The sequence below is a fragment of the Narcine bancroftii genome, chromosome 2 (genome assembly GCF_036971445.1).
Source record: "Narcine bancroftii isolate sNarBan1 chromosome 2, sNarBan1.hap1, whole genome shotgun sequence".
Taxonomy (NCBI): domain Eukaryota; kingdom Metazoa; phylum Chordata; class Chondrichthyes; order Torpediniformes; family Narcinidae; genus Narcine; species Narcine bancroftii.
The window spans coordinates 262,501,703-262,521,915 of NC_091470.1; positions in this window are offsets into that span (position 1 = coordinate 262,501,703).

Below are 20,213 nucleotides of genomic sequence, written 5' to 3' on the forward strand. Positions count from 1 at the left end.
TCTGATTCCCCGCCTCTGATTCCCCGCATCCGATTCCCCATATCTGATTCCCCGCCTCTGTTTCCCCGCCTCTGATTCCCCGCCTCTGTTTCCCCATATCTGATTCCCCGCCTCTGATTCCCAACTATGATTCCCCGCCTCTGATTCCCCAGCTCTGATTCCCCGCCTCTGATTCCCAGCGTTCTATTCCCTGCCTCTGATTCCCCGCCTGTGATTCCCCATCTCTGATTCACCACCTCTGATTCCCCACCTCTGATTCCCCATATCTAATTCCCCGCCTCTGTTTGCCCGCCTCTGATTCCCCGCCTCTGTTTCCCCATATCTGATTCCCCGTGTCTGATTCCCTGCCTCTGATTCCCCGCCTCTGATTCCCCGCCTCTGATTCCCTGCCACTGATTCCCTGCCCCTGATACCCCACCTCTGATTCCCCATATCTGATTCCCTGCCTCTGTTTCCCCGCCTCTGATTCCCCGCCTCTGATTCCCCGCCTCTGATTCCCCAACTCTGATTCCCCGCCTCTGATTCCCCAGCTCTGATACCCGCCTCTGATTCCCCGCGTCTGTTTCCCCGCCTCTGATTCCCTGCCTCTGTTTCCCCATATCTAAGTCCCCGACTCTGATTCCCCAACTCTGATTCCCCACCTCTGATTCCCCAGCTCTGATTCCCCGCCTCTGATTCCCCGCATCTGATTCCCCATATCTGATTCCCCGCCTCTGTTTCCCCGCCTCTGATTCCCCGCCTCTGTTTCCCCATATCTGATTCCCGGCCTCTGATTCCCCGCCTCTGCTTCCCCGCCTCTGATTCCCTGCCTCTGATTCCCCATCTCCGATTCCGCACATCGGATTTCCTGCCTCTGATTCCCCGCCTCTGATTCCCCGCCTCTGATTCCCTGCTTCTGATTCCCAACCTCTGATTCCCCACCTCTGATTCCCCATATCTGATTCCCCACCTCTGTTTCCCCGCCTCTGATTCCCCGCCTCTGATTCCCCAACTCTGAATCCCCGCCTCTGATTCCCCAGCTCTGATTCCACGCCTCTGATTCCCCGTGTTTGATTCCCTGCCTCTGATTCCCTGCCATGATTCCCCATCTCTGATTAACCGCCTTTAATTTGCCACCTCTGATTCCCCATATCTGATTCCCCTCCTCTGTTTCCCCGCCTCTGATTCCCAACCTCTGATTCCACACCTCTCATTCCCCATATCTGATTCCCCGCCTCTGTTTCCCCGCCTCTGATTCCCCGCCCCTGTTTCCCCATATCTGATTCCCCACCTCTGATTCTCCTACTCTGCTTCCCCGCCTATGATTCCCCAGCTCTGATTCCCCGCCTCTGATTCCCCGTTTTTGATTCCCTGCCTCTGATTCCCCGCCTCTGATTCCCCATGTCTGATTCACCGCCTTTGATTCTCCACCTCTGTTTCCCCATATCTGATTCCCCACCTCTGTTTCCCCGCCTCTGATTCCCCGCCTCTGATTCCCCATATCTGATTCCCCGGCTCTGATTGCCCACCTCTTATTCCCCGCCTCTGATTCGCCAGCTCTGATTCCCCGCCTCTGATTCCCCGCATCTGATTCCCTGCCTCTGATTCCCCGCCTCTGATTCCCCATCTCTGATTCACCGCCTTTGATTCGCCACCTCTGATTCCCCATATCTGATTCCCCACCTCTGTTTCCCGGCCTCTGATTCCCCGCCTCTGATTCTCCATATCTCATTCCCCGACTCTGAATCCCCATCTCTGATTCCCGGACTCTGATTCCCCACCTCTGATTCCCGGCCTCTTATTCCCAGCATCTGATTCCCGGCCTCTGATTCCCGGCCTCTGATTCCCCGCTTCTGATTCTGATTCCCTGCCTCTGATTCCCCATCTCTGATTCCGCACATCTGATTCCCTGCCTCTGATTCCCCACCTCTGATTCCCCATATCTGATTCCCCGCCTCTGTTTCCCCGCCTCTGATTCCCCGCCTCTGTTTCCCTATATCTAATTCCCCACCTCTGATGCCCCAACTCTGATTCCCCGCCTCTGATTCCCCAGCTCTGATTCCCCGCCTCTGATTCCCCGCATCCGATTCCCCATATGTGATTCCCCGCCTCTGTTTCCCCGCCTCTGATTCCCCGCCTCTGTTTCCCCATATCTGATTCCCCGCCTCTGATTCCCAACTATGATTCCCCGCCTCTGATTCCCCAGCTCTGATTCCCTGCCTCTGATTCCCTGCGTTCTATTCCCTGCCTCTGATTCCCCGCCTGTGATTCCCCATCACTGATTCACCACCTCTGATTCCCCACATCTGATTCCCCATATCTAATTCCCCGCCTCTGTTTGCCCGCCTCTGATTCCCCGCCTCTGTTTCCCCATATCTGATTCCCCGTCTCTTAATCCCCAACTCTGATTCCCTGCCTCTGATTCCCCAGCTCTGATTCCCCGCCTTTGATTCCCCCCGTCTGATTCCCAGCCTCTGAATCCCCGTGTCTGATTTCCTGCCTCTGATTCCCCGCCTCTGTTTCCCCATCTCTGATTCACCGCCTCTGATTCCCCACCTCTGATTCCCCATGTCTGATTCCGCACATCCGATTCCCTGCCTCTGATTCCCCAACTCTGATTCCCCGCCTCTGATTCCCCATCTCTGATTCCCCACCTCTGATTCCCCGTGTTTGATTCCCTGCCTCTGATTCCCCGCCTCTGAATACCAGCCTCTGATTCCCCATATCTGATTCCCCGCCTCTGATTCCCTGCCTCTGATTCCCCAGCTCTGATTCCCCGCCTTTGATTCCCCCCGTCTGATTCCCAGCCTCTGAATCCCCATGTCTGATTTCCTGCCTCTGATTCCCCGCCTCTGATTCCCCATCTCTGATTCACCGCCTCTGATTCCCCATCTCTGATTCCCCACCTCTGATTCCCCGTGTCTGATTCCCCGTGTCTGATTCCCTGCCTCTGATTCCACGCCTCTGATTCCTCATATCTGATTCCCTGCCACTGATTCCCCGCCTCTGATTCCCCATCTCTGATTCACCACCTCTGATTCCCGGCCTCTGATTGCCCACCTCTGATTCCCCGCCTCTGATTCGCCAGCTATGATTCCCCCCCTCTGATTCCCCGCGTCTGATTCCCCGCCTCTGATTCCCCAACTCTAATACCCCGCCTCTGATTCCCCAGCTCTGATTCCCCTCCTCTGATTCCCCGCATCTGATTCCCTGCCTCTGATTCCACGCCTCTGATTCCAGGCCTCTGATTCCCAACCTCTGATTCCCCACCTCTGATTCCCAATATCTGATTCCCCGCCTCTGTTTCACCGCCTCTGATTCCCCGCCTCTGTTTCCCCGCCTGTGATTCCCCAGCTCTGATTCCCCGCCTCTGATTCCCCATATCTGATTCCCATCCTCTGATTGCCCACCTCTGATTCCCCGCCACTGATTCGCCAGCTCTGATTCCCCGCCTCTGATTCCCCGCATCTTATTCCCTGCCTCTGATTCCCCGCCTCTGATTCCCCATCTCCGATTCCCCGCCTGTGATTCCCCAGCTCTGATTCCCCGCCTCTGATTCCCCGCATCTGATTCCCTGCCTCTGATTCCCCGCCTCTGATTCCCCATCTCTGATTCCCCGCCTGTGATTCCCCAGCTCTGATTCCCAGCCTCTGATTCCCCGTGTTTGATCCCCTGCCTCTGATTACCTTCCTCTGATTCCCGGCCTCTGATACCCCGCTTCTGATTCTGATTCCCTGCCTCTGATTCCCCATCTCTGATTCACCACATCTAATTCCCTGCCTCTGATTCCACACCCCTGATTCCCCACCTCTGATTCCCCATATCTGAATCCCCGCCTCTGTTTCCACGCCTCTGATTCCCTGCCTCTGATTCCCAACCTCTGATTCCCCACCCCTGATTCCCCATATCTGATTCCCCGCCTCTGTTTCCCTGCCTCTGATTCTCCGCCCGTTTCCCCATATCTGATTCCCCGCCTCTGATTCCCCAACTCTGATTCCCCACCTCTGATTCCCCAGCTCTGATTCCCCTCCTCTGATTCCGCTTGTTTGATTCCCTGCCTCTGATTCCCCGCCTCTGATTCCCCATCTCTGATTCACCGCCTTTGATTCGACACCTCTGATTCCCCATATATCATTCCCCGCCTCTGAATCCCCATCTCCGATTCCCGGACTCTGATTCCCCACCTCTGATTCCCGGCCTCTTATTCCCGGCATCTGAATCCCGGCCTCTGATTCCCGGCCTCTGATTCCCCGCTTCTGATTCTGATTCCCTGCCTCTGATTCCCCATCTCTGATTCCGCACATCTGATTCCCTGCCTCTGATTCCCCACCTCTGATTCCCCATATCTGATTCCCCACCTCTGTTTCTCCGCCTCTGATTCCCCGCCTCTGTTTCCCCATATCTAATTCCCCACCTCTGATGCCCCAACTCTGATACCCCACCTCTGATTCCCCAGCTCTGATTCCCCGCCTCTGATTCCCCGCATCCGATTCCCCATATCTGATTCCCCGCCTCTGTTTCCCCGCCTTTGATTCCCCGCCTCTGTTTCCCCATATCTGATTCCCCGCCTCTGATTCCCAACTATGATTCCCCGCCTCTGATACCCCAGCTCTGATTCCCCGCCTCTGATTCCCCGCGTTCAATTCCCTGCCTCTGATTCCCCGCCTGTGATTCCCCATCTCTGATTCACCACCTCTGATTCCCCACCTCTGATTCCCCATATCTAATTCCCCGCCTCTGTTTGCCCGCCTCTGATTCCCCGCCTCTGTTTCCCCATATCTGATTCCCCGTGTCTGATTCCCTGCCTCTGATTCCCCGCCTCTGATTCCCCGCCTCTGATTCCCTGCCACTGATTCCCTGCCCCTGATACCCCACCTCTAATTCCCCATATCTGATTCCCTGCCTCTGTTTCCCCGCCTCTGATTCCCCGCCTCTGATTCCCCGCCTCTGATTCCCCAACTCTGATTCCCCGCCTCTGATTCCCCAGCTCTGATACCTGCCTCTGATTCCCCGCGTCTGTTTCCCCGCCTCTGATTCCCTGCCTCTGTTTCCCCATATCTAAGTCCCCGACTCTGATTCCCCAACTCTGATTCCCCACCTCTGATTCCCCAGCTCTGATTCCCCGCCTCTGATTCCCCGCATCTGATTCCCTATATCTGATTCCCCGCCTCTGTTTCCCCGACTCTGATTCCCCGCCTCTGATTCCCCATATCTGATTCCCTGCCTCTGTTTCCCCGCCTCTGATTCCCTACCTCTGTTTCCCCATATCTGATTCCCCGCCTCTAATTCCCCAACTCTAATACCCGCCTCTGATTCCCCAGCTCTGATTCCCCGCCTCTGATTCCCCGCATCTGATTCCCTGCCTCTGATTCCCCGCCTCTGATTCCAGGCCTCTGATTCCCAGCATCTGATTCCGGCCTCTGATTCCCGGCCTCTGATTCCCTGCTTCTGATTCTGTTTCCCTGCCTCTGATTCCCCATCTCTGATTCCGCACATCTGATTCCCTGCCTCTGATTCCCCACCTCTGATTCCCCATATCTGATTCCCCGCCTCTGTTTCCCCGCCTCTGATTCCCCTCCTCTGTTTCCCAATATCTAAGTCCCCACCTCTGATTCCCCAAATCTGATTCCCCACCTCTGATTCCCCAGCTCTGATTCCCCGCCTCTGATTCCCCGCATCTGATTCCCTGCATCTGATTCCAAGCCTCTGATTCCCTGCCTCTGATTCCCAACCTCTGATTCCCCACCTCTGATTCCCCATATCTGATTCCCCGCCTCTGTTTCCCCGCCTCGGATTCCCTGCCTCAGTTTCCCCATATCTGATTCCCGGCCTCTGTTTCCCCGCCTCTGATTCCCCGCCTCTGATTCCCTGCCTCTGATTCCCCATCTCCGATTCCGCACATCTGATTCCCTTCCTCTGATTCCCCGCCTCTGATTCCCCGCATCTGATTCCCTGCCTCTGATTCCCAACCTCTGATTCCCCACCTCTGATTCCCCATATCTGATTCCCCGCCTCTGTTTCCCCGCCTCTGATTCCCCGCCTCTGATTCCCAACTCTGATTCCCCGCCTCTGATTCCCCAGCTCTGATTCCCCGTGTTTGATTCCCTGCCTCTGATTCCCTGCCCTGATTCCCCATCTCTGTTTCACCGCCTTTGATTCGCCACCTCTGATTCCACATATCTGATTCCCCGCCTCTGTTTCCCCGACTCTGATTCCCTTCCTCTGATTCCCAACCTCTGATTCCACACCTCTGATTCCCCATATCTGATTCCCCGCCTCTATTTCCCCATATCTGATTCCCCGCCTCTGATTCCCCAACTCTGATTCCCCGCCTCTGATTCCCCAGCTCTGATTCCCCGACTCTGATTCCCGGCGTCCGATTCCCTGCCTCTGATTCCCCGCCTCTGATTCACCATCTCTGATTCCCCGCCTCTGATTCCCCATGTCTGATTCCCTGCCTCTGATTCCCTGCCTCTGATTCCCCGCCTCTGATTCCCTGCCACTGATTCCCTGCCCCTGATTCCCCACCTCTTTCCCCATATCTGATTCCCCGCCTCTGTTTCCCCGCCTCTGATTCCCCGCCTCTGATTCCCCATATCTGATTCCCTGCCTCTGATTCCCCAACTCTGATTCCCCGCCTCTGATTCCCCAGCTCTGAATCCCCGTCTCTGATTCCCCGTGTCTGATTCCCTGCCTCTGATTCCCCGCCTTGATTCCCCATCTCTGATTCGCAACCTCTGATTCCCCACCTCTGATTCCCTATATTTGATTCCCCGCCTCTGTTTCCCCGCCTCTGATTCCCCATATCTGATTCCCCGCCTCTGATTGCCCACCTCTGATTCCCCGCCTCTGATTCGCCAGCTCTGATTCCCCGCCTCTGATTCCCCGCATCTGATTCCCTGCCTCTGATTCCCCGCCTCTGATTCCCCATCTCTGATTCACCGCCTTTGATTCGCCACCTCTGATTCCCCATATCTGATTCCCCACCTCTGTTTCCCGGCCTCTGATTCCCCGCCTCTGATTCTCCATATCTCATTCCCCGCCTCTGAATCCCAATCTCTGATTCCCGGACTCTGATTCCCAGCATCTGATTCCCGGCCTCTGATACCCGGCCTCTGATTCCCTGCTTCTGATTCTGATTCCCTGCCTCTGATTCCCCATCTCTGATTCCGCACATCTGATTCCCTGCCTCTGATTCCCCACCTCTGATTCCCCATATCTGATTCCCCGCCTCTGTTTCCCCGCCTCTGATTCCCCGCCTCTGTTTCCCTATATCTAATTCCCCACCTCTGATGCCCCAATTCTGATTCCCCGCCTCTGATTCCCCAGCTCTGATTCCCCGCCTCTGATTCCCCGCATCCGATTCCCCATATCTGATTCCCCGCCTCTGTTTCCCCGCCTCTGATTCCCCGCCTCTGTTTCCCCATATCTGATTCCCCGCCTCTGATTCCCAACTATGATTCCCCACCTCTGATTCCCCAGCTCTGATTCCCTGCGTCTGATTCCCTGCGTTCTATTCCCTGCCTCTGATTCCCCGCCTGTGATTCCCCATCACTGATTCACCACCTCTGATTCCCCACCTCTGATTCCCCATATCTAATTCCCCGCCTCTGTTTGCCCGCCTCTGATTCCCCGCCTCTGTTTCCCCATATCTGATTCCCCGTCTCTGAATCCCCAACTCTGATTCCCTGCCTCTGATTCCCCAGCTCTGATTCCCCGCCTTTGATTCCCCCCGTCTGATTCCCAGCCTCTGAATCCCCGTGTCTGATTTCCTGCCTCTGATTCCCCGCCTCTGATTCCCCATCTCTGATTCCTCTGATTCCCCACATCTGATTCCCCATCTCTGATTCCGCACATCCGATTCCCTGCCTCTGATTCCCCAACTCTGATTCCCCACCTCTGATTCCCCAGCTCTGATTCCCCGCCTCAGATTCCCCGCGTCTGATTCCCTGCCTCTGATTCCCCGTCTCTGATTCCCCATCTCTGATTCCCCACCTCTGATTCCCCGTGTCTGATTCCCTGCCTCTGATTCCCCGCCTCTGAATCCCAGCCTCTGATTCCACATATCTGATTCCCCGCCTCTGATTCCCTGCCTCTGATTCCCCAGCTCTGATTCCCCGCCTTTGATTCCCCCCGTCTGATTCCCAGCCTCTGAATCCCCGTGTCTGATTTCCTGCCTCTGATTCCCCGCCTCTGATTCCCCATATCTGATTCCCTGCCACTGATTTCCCGCCTCTGATTCCCCATCTCTGATTCACCACCTCTGATTCCCGGCCTCTGATTGCCCACCTCTGATTCCCCGCCTCTGATTCGCAAGCTATGATTCCCCCCCTCTGATTCCCCGCGTCTGATTCCCCGCCTCAGATTCCCCAACTCTAATACCCCGCCTCTGATTCCCCAGCTCTGATTCCCCTCCTATGATTCCCCGCATCTGATTCCCTGCCTCTGATTCCCCGCCTCTGATTCCAGGCCTCTGATTCCCAACCTATGATTCCCCACCTCTGATTCCCCATATCTGATTCCCCGCCTCTGTTTCACCGCCTCTGATTCCCCGCCTCTGTTTCCCCATATCTGATTCCCCGCCTCTGATTCCCCAACTCTGATTCCCCGCCTGTGATTCCCCAGCTCTAATTCCCCGCCTCTGATTCTCCATATCTGATTCCCATCCTCTGATTGCCCACCTCTGATTCCCCGCCTCTGATTCGCCAGCTCTGATTCCCCGCCTCTGATTGCCCGCATCTGATTCCCTGCCTCTGATTCCCCGCCTCTGATTCCCCATCTCTGATTCCCCGCCTGTGATTCCCCAGCTCTGATTCCCAGCCTCTGATTCCCCGTGTTTGATCCCCTGCCTCTGATTACCTTCCTCTGATTCCCGGCCTCTGATACCCCGCTTCTGATTCTGATTCCCTGCCTCTGATTCCCCATCTCTGATTCACCACATCTAATTCCCTGCCTCTGATTCCACGCCCCTGATTCCCCACCTCTGATTCCCCATATCTGAATCCCCGCCTCTGTTTCCACGCCTCTGATTCCCTGCCTCTGATTCCCAACCTCTGATTCCCCACCCCTGATTCCCCATATCTGATTCCCCGCCTCTGTTTCCCTGCCTCTGATTCTCCGCCCCTGTTTCCCCATATCTGATTCCCCGCCTCTGATTCCCCAACTCTGATTCCCCACCTCTGATTCCCCAGCTCTGATTCCCCGCCTTTGATTCCGCGTGTTTGATTCCCTGCCTCTGATTCCCCGCCTCTGATTCCCCATCTCTGATTCACCGCCTTTGATTCGACACCTCTGATTCCCCATATTTGATTCCCCACCTCTGTTACCCCGCCTCTGATTCCCCGCCTCTGATTCCCCATATATCATTCCCCGCCTCTGAATCCCCATCTCTGATTCCCGGACTCTGATTCCCAACCTCTGATTCCCGGCCTCTTATTCCCGGCATCTGAATCCCGGCCTCTGATTCCCGGCCTCTAATTCCCCGCTTCTGATTCTGATTCCCTGCCTCTGATTCCCCATCTCTGATTCCGCACATCTGATTCCCTGCCTCTGATTCCCCACCTCTGATTCCCCATATCTGATTCCCCACCTCTGTTTCTCCGCCTCTGATTCCCCGCCTCTGTTTCCCCATATCTAATTCCCCACCTCTGATGCCCCAACTCTGATACCCCGCCTCTGATTCCCCATATCTGATTCCCCGCCTCTGTTTCCCCGCCTTTGATTCCCCGCCTCTGTTTCCCCATATCTGATTCCCCGCCTCTGATTCCCAACTATGATTCCCCGCCTCTGATTCCCCAGCTCTGATTCCCCGCCTCTGATTCCCCGCGTTCTATTCCCTGCCTCTGATTCCCCGCCTGTGATTCCCCATCTCTGATTCACCACCTCTGATTCCCCACCTCTGATTCCCCATATCTAATTCCCCGCCTCTGTTTGCCCGCCTCTGATTCCCCGCCTCTGTTTCCCCATATCTGATTCCCCGTGTCTGATTCCCTGCCTCTGATTCCCCGCCTCTGATTCCCCGCCTCTGATTACCTGCCACTGATTCCCTGCCCCTGATACCCCACCTCTGATTCCCTATATCTGATTCCCTGCCTCTGTTTCCCCGCCTCTGATTCCCCGCCTCTGATTCCCCGCCTCTGATTCCCCAACTCTGATTCCCCGCCTCTGATTCCCCAGCTCTGATACCCGCCTCTGATTCCCCGCGTCTGTTTCCCCGCCTCTGATTCCCTGCCTCTGTTTCCCCATATCTAAGTCCCCGACTCTGATTCCCCAACTCTGATTCCCCACCTCTGATTCCCCAGCTCTGATTCCCCGCCTCTGATTCCCCGCATCTGATTCCCCATATCTGATTCCCCGCCTCTGTTTCCCCGCCTCTGATTCCCCGCCTCTGTTTCCCCATATCTGATTCCCGGCCTCTGATTCCCCGCCTCTGCTTCCCCGCCTCTGATTCCCTGCCTCTGATTCCCCATCTCCGATTCCGCACATCGGATTTCCTGCCTCTGATTCCCCGCCTCTGATTCCCCGCCTCTGATTCCCTGCTTCTGATTCCCAACCTCTGATTCCCCACCTCTGATTCCCCATATCTGATTCCCCGCCTCTGTTTCCCCGCCTCTGATTCCCCGCCTCTGATTCCCCAACTCTGAATCCCCGCCTCTGATTCCCCAGCTCTGATTCCACGCCTCTGATTCCCCGTGTTTGATTCCCTGCCTCTGATTCCCTGCCATGATTCCCCATCTCTGATTCACCGCCTTTAATTTGCCACCTCTGATTCCCCATATCTGATTCCCCTCCTCTGTTTCCCCGCCTCTGATTCCCAACCTCTGATTCCACACCTCTGATTCCCCATATCTGATTCCCCGCCTCTGTTTCCCCGCCTCTGATTCCCCACCCCTGTTTCCCCATATCTGATTCCCCACCTCTGATTCTCCTACTCTGCTTCCCCGCCTATGATTCCCCAGCTCTGATTCCCCGCCTCTGATTCCCCGTTTTTGATTCCCTGCCTCTGATTCCCCGCCTCTGATTCCCCATGTCTGATTCACCGCCTTTGATTCTCCACCTCTGTTTCCCCATATCTGATTCCCCACCTCTGTTTCCCCGCCTCTGATTCCCCGCCTCTGATTCCCCATATCTGATTCCCCGGCTCTGATTGCCCACCTCTTATTCCCCGCCTCTGATTCGCCAGCTCTGATTCCCCGCCTCTGATTCCCCGCATCTGATTCCCTGCCTCTGATTCCCCGCCTCTGATTCCCCATCTCTGATTCACCGCCTTTGATTCGCCACCTCTGATTCCCCATATCTGATTCCCCACCTCTGTTTCCCGGCCTCTGATTCCCCGCCTCTGATTCTCCATATCTCATTCCCCGCCTCTGAATCCCCATCTCTGATTCCCGGACTCTGATTCCCCACCTCTGATTCCCGGCCTCTTATTCCCAGCATCTGATTCCCGGCCTCTGATTCCCGGCCTCTGATTCCCCGCTTCTGATTCTGATTCCCTGCCTCTGATTCCCCATCTCTGATTCCGCACATCTGATTCCCTGCCTCTGATTCCCCACCTCTGATTCCCCATATCTGATTCCCCGCCTCTGTTTCCCCGCCTCTGATTCCCCGCCTCTGTTTCCCTATATCTAATTCCCCACCTCTGATGCCCCAACTCTGATTCCCCGCCTCTGATTCCCCAGCTCTGATTCCCCGCCTCTGATTCCCCGCATCCGATTCCCCATATGTGATTCCCCGCCTCTGTTTCCCCGCCTCTGATTCCCCGCTTCTGTTTCCCCATATCTGATTCCCCGCCTCTGATTCCCAACTATGATTCCCCGCCTCTGATTCCCCAGCTCTGATTCCCTGCCTCTGATTCCCTGCGTTCTATTCCCTGCCTCTGATTCCCCGCCTGTGATTCCCCATCACTGATTCACCACCTCTGATTCCCCACATCTGATTCCCCATATCTAATTCCCCGCCTCTGTTTGCCCGCCTCTGATTCCCCGCCTCTGTTTCCCCATATCTGATTCCCCGTCTCTGAATCCCCAACTCTGATTCCCTGCCTCTGATTCCCCAGCTCTGATTCCCCGCCTTTGATTCCCCCCGTCTGATTCCCAGTCTCTGAATCCCCGTGTCTGATTTCCTGCCTCTGATTCCCCGCCTCTGATTCCCCATCTCTGATTCACCGCCTCTGATTCCCCACCTCTGATTCCCCATGTCTGATTCCGCACATCCGATTCCCTGCCTCTGATTCCCCAACTCTGATTCCCCGCCTCTGATTCCCCATCTCTGATTCCCCACCTCTGATTCCCCGTGTTTGATTCCCTGCCTCTGATTCCCCGCCTCTGAATACCAGCCTCTGATTCCCCATATCTGATTCCCCGCCTCTGATTCCCTGCCTCTGATTCCCCAGCTCTGATTCCCCGCCTTTGATTCCCCCCGTCTGATTCCCAGCCTCTGAATCCCCATGTCTGATTTCCTGCCTCTGATTCCCCGCCTCTGATTCCCCATCTCTGATTCACCGCCTCTGATTCCCCATCTCTGATTCCCCACCTCTGATTCCCCGTTTCTGATTCCCCGTGTCTGATTCCCTGCCTCTGATTCCACGCCTCTGATTCCTCATATCTGATTCCCTGCCACTGATTCCCCGCCTCTGATTCCCCATCTCTGATTCACCACCTCTGATTCCCGGCCTCTGATTGCCCACCTCTGATTCCCCGCCTCTGATTCGCCAGCTATGATTCCCCCCCTCTGATTCCCCGCGTCTGATTCCCCGCCTCTGATTCCCCAACTCTAATACCCCGCCTCTGATTCCCCAGCTCTGATTCCCCTCCTCTGATTCCCCGCATCTGATTCCCTGCCTCTGATTCCACGCCTCTGATTCCAGGCCTCTGATTCCCAACCTCTGATTCCCCACCTCTGATTCCCAATATCTGATTCCCCGCCTCTGTTTCACCGCCTCTGATTCCCCGCCTCTGTTTCCCCGCCTGTGATTCCCCAGCTCTGATTCCCCGCCTCTGATTCCCCATATCTGATTCCCATCCTCTGATTGCCCACCTCTGATTCCCCGCCACTGATTCGCCAGCTCTGATTCCCCGCCTCTGATTCCCCGCATCTTATTCCCTGCCTCTGATTCCCCGCCTCTGATTCCCCATCTCCGATTCCCCGCCTGTGATTCCCCAGCTCTGATTCCCCGCCTCTGATTCCCCGCATCTGATTCCCTGCCTCTGATTCCCCGCCTCTGATTCCCCATCTCTGATTCCCCGCCTGTGATTCCCCAGCTCTGATTCCCAGCCTCTGATTCCCCGTGTTTGATCCCCTGCCTCTGATTACCTTCCTCTGATTCCCGGCCTCTGATACCCCGCTTCTGATTCTGATTCCCTGCCTCTGATTCCCCATCTCTGATTCACCACATCTAATTCCCTGCCTCTGATTCCACGCCCCTGATTCCCCACCTCTGATTCCCCATATCTGAATCCCCGCCTCTGTTTCCACGCCTCTGATTCCCTGCCTCTGATTCCCAACCTCTGATTCCCCACCCCTGATTCCCCATATCTGATTCCCCGCCTCTGTTTCCCTGCCTCTGATTCTCCGCCCGTTTCCCCATATCTGATTCCCCGACTCTGATTCCCCAACTCTGATTCCCCACCTCTGATTCCCCAGCTCTGATTCCCCGCCTCTGATTCCGCTTGTTTGATTCCCTGCCTCTGATTCCCCGCCTCTGATTCCCCATCTCTGATTCACCGCCTTTGATTCGACACCTCTGATTCCCCATATATCATTCCCCGCCTCTGAATCCCCATCTCCGATTCCCGGACTCTGATTCCCCACCTCTGATTCCCGGCCTCTTATTCCCGGCATCTGAATCCCGGCCTCTGATTCCCGGCCTCTGATTCCCCGCTTCTGATTCTGATTCCCTGCCTCTGATTCCCCATCTCTGATTCCGCACATCTGATTCCCTGCCTCTGATTCCCCACCTCTGATTCCCCATATCTGATTCCCCACCTCTGTTTCTCCGCCTCTGATTCCCCGCCTCTGTTTCCCCATATCTAATTCCCCACCTCTGATGCCCCAACTCTGATACCCCGCCTCTGATTCCCCAGCTCTGATTCCCCGCCTCTGATTCCCCGCATCCGATTCCCCATATCTGATTCCCCGCCTCTGTTTCCCCGCCTTTGATTCCCCGCCTCTGTTTCCCCATATCTGATTCCCCGCCTCTGATTCCCAACTATGATTCCCCGCCTCTGATACCCCAGCTCTGATTCCCCGCCTCTGATTCCCCGCGTTCTATTCCCTGCCTCTGATTCCCCGCCTGTGATTCCCCATCTCTGATTCACCACCTCTGATTTCCCACCTCTGATTCCCCATATCTAATTCCCCGCCTCTGTTTGCCCGCCTCTGATTCCCCGCCTCTGTTTCCCCATATCTGATTCCCCGTGTCTGATTCCCTGCCTCTGATTCCCCGCCTCTGATTCCCCGCCTCTGATTCCCTGCCACTGATTCCCTGCCCCTGATACCCCACCTCTAATTCCCCATATCTGATTCCCTGCCTCTGTTTCCCCGCCTCTGATTCCCCGCCTCTGATTCCCCGCCTCTGATTCCCCAACTCTGATTCCCCGCCTCTGATTCCCCAGCTCTGATACCTGCCTCTGATTCCCCGCGTCTGTTTCCCCGCCTCTGATTCCCTGCCTCTGTTTCCCCATATCTAAGTCCCCGACTTTGATTCCCCAACTCTGATTCCCCACCTCTGATTCCCCAGCTCTGATTCCCCGCCTCTGATTCCCCGCATCTGATTCCCTATATCTGATTCCCCGCCTCTGTTTCCCCGACTCTGATTCCCCGCCTCTGTTTCCCCATATCTGATTCCCGGCCTCTGATTCCCCGCCTCTGCTTCCCCGCCTCTGATTCCCTGCCTCTGATTCCCCATCTCCGATTCCGCACATCGGATTTCCTGCCTCTGATTCCCCGCCTCTGATTCCCCGCCTCTGATTCCCTGCTTCTGATTCCCAACCTCTGATTCCCCACCTCTGATTCCCCATATCTGATTCCCCGCCTCTGTTTCCCCGCCTCTGATTCCCCGCCTCTGATTCCCCAACTCTGAATCCCCGCCTCTGATTCCCCAGCTCTGATTCCACGCCTCTGATTCCCCGTGTTTGATTCCCTGCCTCTGATTCCCTGCCATGATTCCCCATCTCTGATTCACCGCCTTTAATTCGCCACCTCTGATTCCCCATATCTGATTCCCCTCCTCTGTTTCCCCGCCTCTGATTCCCAACCTCTGATTCCACACCTCTGATTCCCCATATCTGATTCCCCGCCTCTGTTTCCCCGCCTCTGATTCCCCGCCCCTGTTTCCCCATATCTGATTCCCCACCTCTGATTCTCCTACTCTGCTTCCCCGCCTCTGATTCCCCAGCTCTGATTCCCCGCCTCTGATTCCCCGTTTTTGATTCCCTGCCTCTGATTCCCCGCCTCTGATTCCCCATCTCTGATTCACCGCCTTTGATTCGCCACCTCTGTTTCCCCATATCTGATTCCCCACCTCTGTTTCCCCGCCTCTGATTCCCCGCCTCTGATTCCCCATATCTGATTCCCCGGCTCTGATTGCCCACCTCTGATTCCCCGCCTCTGATTCGCCAGCTCTGATTCCCCGCCTCTGATTCCCCGCATCTGATTCCCTGCCTCTGATTCACCGCCTCTGATTCCCCATCTCTGATTCACCGCCTTTGATTCGCCACCTCTGATTCCCCATATCTGATTCCCCACCTCTGTTTCCCGGCCTCTGATTCCCCGCCTCTGATTCTCCATATCTCATTCCCCGCCTCTGAATCCCCATCTCTGATTCCCGGACTCTGATTCCCCACCTCTGATTCCCGGCCTCTTATTCCCAGCATCTGATTCCCGGCCTCTGATTGCCCACCTCTGATTCCCCGCCTCTGATTCGCCAGCTCTGATTCCCCGCCTCTGATTGCCCGCATCTGATTCCCTGCCTCTGATTCCCCGCCTCTGATTCCCCATCTCTGATTCCCCGCCTGTGATTCCCCAGCTCTGATTCCCAGCCTCTGATTCCCCGTGTTTGATCCCCTGCCTCTGATTACCTTCCTCTGATTCCCGGCCTCTGATACCCCGCTTCTGATTCTGATTCCCTGCCTCTGATTCCCCATCTCTGATTCACCGCCTTTGATTCGCCACCTCTGATTCCCCATATCTGATTCCCCACCTCTGTTTCCCGGCCTCTGATTCCCCGCCTCTGATTCTCCATATCTCATTCCCCGCCTCTGAATCCCCATCTCTGATTCCCGGACTCTGATTCCCCACCTCTGATTCCCGGCCTCTTATTCCCAGCATCTGATTCCCGGCCTCTGATTCCCGGCCTCTGATTCCCCGCTTCTGATTCTGATTCCCTGCCTCTGATTCCCCATCTCTGATTCCGCACATCTGATTCCCTGCCTCTAATTCCCCACCTCTGATTCCCCATATCTGATTCCCCGCCTCTGTTTCCCCGCCTCTGATTCCCCGCCTCTGTTTCCCTATATCTAATTCCCCACCTCTGATGCCCCAACTCTGATTCCCCGCCTCTGATTCCCCAGCTCTGATTCCCCGCCTCTGATTCCCCGCATCCGATTCCCCATATGTGATTCCCCGCCTCTGTTTCCCCGCCTCTGATTCCCCGCCTCTGTTTCCCCATATCTGATTCCCCGCCTCTGATTCCCAACTATGATTCCCCGCCTCTGATTCCCCAGCTCTGATTCCCTGCCTCTGATTCCCTGCGTTCTATTCCCTGCCTCTGATTCCCCGCCTGTGATTCCCCATCACTGATTCACCACCTCTGATTCCCCACATCTGATTCCCCATATCTAATTCCCCGCCTCTGTTTGCCCGCCTCTGATTCCCCGCCTCTGTTTCCCCATATCTGATTCCCCGTCTCTGAATCCCCAACTCTGATTCCCTGCCTCTGATTCCCCAGCTCTGATTCCCCGCCTTTGATTCCCCCCGTCTGATTCCCAGTCTCTGAATCCCCGTGTCTGATTTCCTGCCTCTGATTCCCCGCCTCTGATTCCCCATCTCTGATTCACCGCCTCTGATTCCCCACCTCTGATTCCCCATGTCTGATTCCGCACATCCGATTCCCTGCCTCTGATTCCCCAACTCTGATTCCCCGCCTCTGATTCCCCATCTCTGATTCCCCACCTCTGATTCCCCGTGTTTGATTCCCTGCCTCTGATTCCCCGCCTCTGAATACCAGCCTCTGATTCCCCATATCTGATTCCCCGCCTCTGATTCCCTGCCTCTGATTCCCCAGCTCTGATTCCCCGCCTTTGATTCCCCCCGTCTGATTCCCAGCCTCTGAATCCCCATGTCTGATTTCCTGCCTCTGATTCCCCGCCTCTGATTCCCCATCTCTGATTCACCGCCTCTGATTCCCCATCTCTGATTCCCCACCTCTGATTCCCCGTGTCTGATTCCCCGTGTCTGATTCCCTGCCTCTGATTCCACGCCTCTGATTCCTCATATCTGATTCCCTGCCACTGATTCCCCGCCTCTGATTCCCCATCTCTGATTCACCACCTCTGATTCCCGGCCTCTGATTGCCCACCTCTGATTCCCCGCCTCTGATTCGCCAGCTATGATTCCCCCCCTCTGATTCCCCGCGTCTGATTCCCCGCCTCTGATTCCCCAACTCTAATACCCCGCCTCTGATTCCCCAGCTCTGATTCCCCTCCTCTGATTCCCCGCATCTGATTCCCTGCCTCTGATTCCACGCCTCTGATTCCAGGCCTCTGATTCCCAACCTCTGATTCCCCACCTCTGATTCCCAATATCTGATTCCCCGCCTCTGTTTCACCGCCTCTGATTCCCCGCCTCTGTTTCCCCGCCTGTGATTCCCCAGCTCTGATTCCCCGCCTCTGATTCCCCATATCTGATTCCCATCCTCTGATTGCCCACCTCTGATTCCCCGCCACTGATTCGCCAGCTCTGATTCCCCGCCTCTGATTCCCCGCATCTTATTCCCTGCCTCTGATTCCCCGCCTCTGATTCCCCATCTCCGATTCCCCGCCTGTGATTCCCCAGCTCTGATTCCCCGCCTCTGATTCCCCGCATCTGATTCCCTGCCTCTGATTCCCCGCCTCTGATTCCCCATCTCTGATTCCCCGCCTGTGATTCCCCAGCTCTGATTCCCAGCCTCTGATTCCCCGTGTTTGATCCCCTGCCTCTGATTACCTTCCTCTGATTCCCGGCCTCTGATACCCCGCTTCTGATTCTGATTCCCTGCCTCTGATTCCCCATCTCTGATTCACCACATCTAATTCCCTGCCTCTGATTCCACGCCCCTGATTCCCCACCTCTGATTCCCCATATCTGAATCCCCGCCTCTGTTTCCACGCCTCTGATTCCCTGCCTCTGATTCCCAACCTCTGATTCCCCACCCCTGATTCCCCATATCTGATTCCCCGCCTCTGTTTCCCTGCCTCTGATTCTCCGCCCCTGTTTCCCCATATCTGATTCCCCGCCTCTGATTCCCCAACTCTGATTCCCCACCTCTGATTCCCCAGCTCTGATTCCCCGCCTCTGATTCCGCTTGTTTGATTCCCTGCCTCTGATTCCCCGCCTCTGATTCCCCATCTCTGATTCACCGCCTTTGATTCGACACCTCTGATTCCCCATATATCATTCCCCGCCTCTGAATCCCCATCTCCGATTCCCGGACTCTGATTCCCCACCTCTGATTCCCGGCCTCTTATTCCCGGCATCTGAATCCCGGCCTCTGATTCCCGGCCTCTGATTCCCCGCTTCTGATTCTGATTCCCTGCCTCTGATTCCCCATCTCTGATTCCGCACATCTGATTCCCTGCCTCTGATTCCCCACCTCTGATTCCCCATATCTGATTCCCCACCTCTGTTTCTCCGCCTCTGATTCCCCGCCTCTGTTTCCCCATATCTAATTCCCCACCTCTGATGCCCCAACTCTGATACCCCGCCTCTGATTCCCCAGCTCTGATTCCCCGCCTCTGATTCCCCGCATCCGATTCCCCATATCTGATTCCCCGCCTCTGTTTCCCCGCCTTTGATTCCCCGCCTCTGTTTCCCCATATCTGATTCCCCGCCTCTGATTCCCAACTATGATTCCCCGCCTCTGATACCCCAGCTCTGATTCCCCGCCTCTGATTCCCCGCGTTCTATTCCCTGCCTCTGATTCCCCGCCTGTGATTCCCCATCTCTGATTCACCACCTCTGATTTCCCACCTCTGATTCCCCATATCTAATTCCCCGCCTCTGTTTGCCCGCCTCTGATTCCCCGCCTCTGTTTCCCCATATCTGATTCCCCGTGTCTGATTCCCTGCCTCTGATTCCCCGCCTCTGATTCCCCGCCTCTGATTCCCTGCCACTGATTCCCTGCCCCTGATACCCCACCTCTAATTCCCCATATCTGATTCCCTGCCTCTGTTTCCCCGCCTCTGATTCCCCGCCTCTGATTCCCCGCCTCTGATTCCCCAACTCTGATTCCCCGCCTCTGATTCCCCAGCTCTGATACCTGCCTCTGATTCCCCGCGTCTGTTTCCCCGCCTCTGATTCCCTGCCTCTGTTTCCCCATATCTAAGTCCCCGACTTTGATTCCCCAACTCTGATTCCCCACCTCTGATTCCCCAGCTCTGATTCCCCGCCTCTGATTCCCCGCATCTGATTCCCTATATCTGATTCCCCGCCTCTGTTTCCCCGACTCTGATTCCCCGCCTCTGTTTCCCCATATCTGATTCCCGGCCTCTGATTCCCCGCCTCTGCTTCCCCGCCTCTGATTCCCTGCCTCTGATTCCCCATCTCCGATTCCGCACATCGGATTTCCTGCCTCTGATTCCCCGCCTCTGATTCCCCGCCTCTGATTCCCTGCTTCTGATTCCCAACCTCTGATTCCCCACCTCTGATTCCCCATATCTGATTCCCCGCCTCTGTTTCCCCGCCTCTGATTCCCCGCCTCTGATTCCCCAACTCTGAATCCCCGCCTCTGATTCCCCAGCTCTGATTCCACGCCTCTGATTCCCCGTGTTTGATTCCCTGCCTCTGATTCCCTGCCATGATTCCCCATCTCTGATTCACCGCCTTTAATTCGCCACCTCTGATTCCCCATATCTGATTCCCCTCCTCTGTTTCCCCGCCTCTGATTCCCAACCTCTGATTCCACACCTCTGATTCCCCATATCTGATTCCCCGCCTCTGTTTCCCCGCCTCTGATTCCCCGCCCCTGTTTCCCCATATCT